Raw genomic sequence first — 3,979 nt, forward strand, 5'->3', positions numbered from 1 at the left:
ATGCTCATTACAAAAGATATTGTCCTCCCTCATCTTAAACGGCACTGACCGCCACTGTATGGTATGTAGGAGAGAAGAAGTTGTGTGGAGTAGACTACAGTTTGGGCACACAGGTTTGAATGCCACGTTGTAGATGATAGGGAGACATGAAACAGGTCTGTGTGATGAGTGTTTAGTGGAGGAAACAGTGGAGCATGTGTTGATATTTTGTGAACTGTATGACGTAGATATGGAGAGATTGTGTGAAAGGGTTAGAGAGGCTGGGCAGGGTTGGGGTTTGGGTAGTGTAGGGGGGAGGGAAAGGAAGTGGTGTCTAGGGCTCTATTTCACTTTCTTAGAGGAACAGGACTAATGAAGAGAATTAAGTACAGTGAGGGAAAAAAGTATTTGATCCCCTGCTGGTTTTGTACGTTTGCCCACTGACAAAGAAATAATCAGTCTATAATTTTAATGGTAGGTTTATTTGAACAGTGAGAGACAGAATGACAACAAAGAAATCCAGAAAAACGCATGTCAAAAATGTTATAAATTGATTTGCATATTAATGAGGGAAATAAGTATTTGACCCCCTCTCAATCAGAAAGATTTCTGTCTCCTAGGTGTCTTTTATACAGGTAACGAGCTGAGATTAGGAGCATACTCTTAAAGGGAGTGCTCCTAATCTCAGTTTGTTACCTGTATAAAAGACACCTGACCACAGAAGCAATCAATTAATCAGATTCCAAACTCTCCACCATGGTCAAGACCAAAGAGCTCTCCAAGGATGTCAGGGACAAGATTGTAGATCTACACAAGGCTGGAATGGGCAACAAGACCATCGCCAAGCAGCTTGGTGAGAAGGTGACAACAGTTGGTGGGATTATTCGCAAATGGAAGAAACACAAAAGAACTGTCAATCTCCATCAGCCTGGGGCTCCATGCAAGATCTCACCTCGTGGAGTTGCAATGATCATGAGAACGGTGAGGAATCAGCCCAGAACTACACGGGAGGATCTTGTCAATGATCTCAAGGCAGCTGGGACCATAGTCACCAAGAAAACAATTGGTAACACACTACGACGTGAAGGACTGAAATCCTGCAGCGCCCGCAAAGTCCCCCTGCTCAAGAAAGCACATATACAGGCCTGTCTGAAGTTTGCCAATGAACATCTGAGTAATTCAGAAGAGAACTGGGTGAAAGTGTTGTGGTTAGATGAGACCAAAATGGAGCTCTTTGGCATCAACTGAACTCACCGTGTTTGGAGGAGGAGGAATGCTGCCTATGACCCCAAGAACACCATCCCCACTGTCAAACATGAGGTGGAAACATTATGCTTTGGGGGTGTTTTTCTGTTAAGGGGACAGGACAACTTCACCGCATCAAAGGGGACGATGGACGGGGCCATGTACCGTCAAATCTTGGGTCAGCCAGGGCATTGAAAATGGGTCGTGAATGGGTATCCCAGCATGACAATGACCCAAAACACACGGCCAAGGCAACAAAAGAGTGGCTCAAGAAGAGGCACATTAAGGTCCTGGAGTGGCCTAGCCAGACTCCAGACATTAACCCATAGGAAATCTGTGGAGGGAGCTGAAGGTTCGAGTTGCCAAACGTCAGCCTCAAAAACCTTAATGAATTGGAGAAGATCTGCAAAGAGGAATGGAACAAAATCCCTCCTGAGATGTGTTCAAACCTGGTGGCCAACTACAAGAAACGTCTGACTTCTGTGATTGCCAACAAGGGTTTTGCCACCAAGTACTAAGTCATGTTTTGCAGAGGGGTCAAATCATTATTTCCCTCATTAAAATGCAAATCAATTTATAACATTTTTGACATGCGTTTTTCTGGATTTTTTTGTTGTTATTCTGTCTCTCACTGTTCAAATAAACCTACCATTAAAATGATAGACTGATCATGTCTTTGTCAGTGGGCAAACATACAAAATCAGCAGGGGATCAAATAGGTAGGCTGTGACTGGCCTCACACTCAAGTACAGTAGGTGGCGGTGTATGCACCTTAGAAGTTGGATGCGATCTGCCAACCCAATCCCAAAAAATTATAAGAAGAAAATGCTTTAGGTAGACTCATAGCTTAGTCTTCCCAACCCTGGCAGTCATTCTGAATACAGGTTGCATGTGAAAAAAATTTACAAAAGTTTTATATCCCCACACTGCCTCGATTCCAATAGCAATTTCACATCACCTTGCAAGCCAGCACAATGTGACTTGCAGGCCTGATGTGCCTAGTGATGTTACGTTTGATACCGGAGCTCCAAGGTATGTGTAGAAATTGCTAAGCAGCTAACTTCAAAGCAATGTGCCGATGCGTGTATCACTTTATCAGAAGTATGTCATCAATGATGTCCAAAGCTTTGTTTGATAACGTGCTTTTTCAAACCGTGTGTTGCAAAATGCGAGATCCCACTGTATTCACAATGGTTCCAGTGCTTTCTTCAATTCTAAGCTGCTTTCAAACACCAACCTCTACTGGACACCATACTTATAAATGTAGTTAGGATTTTGTACATGTAGTTTCACCTGACTGGTATCTTAGCAGGTAGAGTAGGGAACTATAGAACATTTAGGGACGTGAGGGTATGAGGTTGAATACTGTTGAAGGCACACTTTTTAAAATAGTTTTATGTGAAACCACACTTCCTGCACTGCATCCTAAATAATGCCATAAATTCAGTAAAAATAAAAAAGTAAACTTGAAGGCAGAAAAGGGAAGCATGATTCGAATCTGGTATTCCAACTGATTATAGGCTATTAAAGCCAACAACTTACCGCTGCGCCACGGAGGTTTGAGGAAAAAAGTGGAGAAATAAATAATCACATGCTTCTAGTTATTGTTGACCAACAGATGTCACTAATGTGCATCGTGAACCGATAATGGAGCTACGAGTAATGAATTGTTTTTCGGCACAATTTGCTGAAAGCTCCGAAGCATTTTTTGTTCTTAAATGGGTACAATAACTTGTCACTGTAGTTGTACCCTGTAAGGTCATCCTTTGTACCTTTAGTTTTAAGTTCATAATTGTACCCCAATTCCAATCAAATAAATGTGTATTTGTCCCATATGCTGAATACAACAGGTAAATACTACAGTGAAATGCTTACGATTATGCTTATAATGTCCAGACTTCTCTGCCTTTTGGCTAAGATCAAGTGAAGTATCTGTTCTTATCAGTTGCTATATTTGATTGAGAAGCAATGGACGGCCGGACGGCGCCCTGTTTAATTTGTGCTTCTGAATTTATTTGTTTCATGTAAATTGTTGTTCTGTGTCACTATTGTTTTCTTTGTTCCTGGTTTGGTGGTGGACTACAGGTGCACTAGCACCTGTAGGGTTAGTTTTCAAGGGCCCACCGGTCTTTTTGCTTTCTTTATTTTTGCTTTATGTTCTTTATGTCAGCTTGTTTTTGTTGTGTTTGTATTGTTTCCCCATCCTTCTTGTTTCCTTAGTTTTCCCTCAGTTTTTTCCCCATGTTTCCAGTTTTTTGTATTGTTTGCTAGCTGGGGTGGCTTGTTGGCTGGCCGGCCTGCTATCTTGTTAGCTCAGCCTGGCCTGCTGGTGTGGCCTACTAGCCCTGTTTTGGTTGTCCCCTCTTCCCATCCATCTTGTTTCCCTAGTTTTATCCCCCAGCTTACCTTTGTCTTTGGTTTTTGTTGTGTTTGTTTTGTCACCTGAGGGGCTTTTTGGCTGGCCAGCCTGCTAGCTTGGCAAGCTTAGCCAAGCCTGCTGGTGCGACCTGCTAGCCTCCTCATACCGTAGGGTTGGTTTGTTTGTGTATTTTTGTTTGTTTATCCTCCCCTTCCCATCCATCTTGTTCCCTTAGTTTTTGTTGAGCTGAATCTCAGGAGTGAGTCAAAGAACTACACTTCCCAGAGTGCACCAGCAGCAGCAAACCGGCTGCTTGTCGCCTGATCAGTAATTTTCACTGATTTGGAGCACCTGTGAAGGCATGGAGGGGCTCAGTCGTTCAGAAGAACAAACTTC

General features: G+C 42.8%; 1 pseudogene; it reads left to right on the forward strand.

Annotated features, from left to right (window-relative positions):
- Window positions 1-3,117: 3,117 nt before the first annotated feature.
- On the forward strand, window positions 3,118-3,334 carry LOC121540997 (annotated as a pseudogene).
- Window positions 3,335-3,979: the final 645 nt, after the last annotated feature.

Source organism: Coregonus clupeaformis, chromosome 26 (assembly GCF_020615455.1).
Source record: "Coregonus clupeaformis isolate EN_2021a chromosome 26, ASM2061545v1, whole genome shotgun sequence".
NCBI lineage: Eukaryota > Metazoa > Chordata > Actinopteri > Salmoniformes > Salmonidae > Coregonus > Coregonus clupeaformis.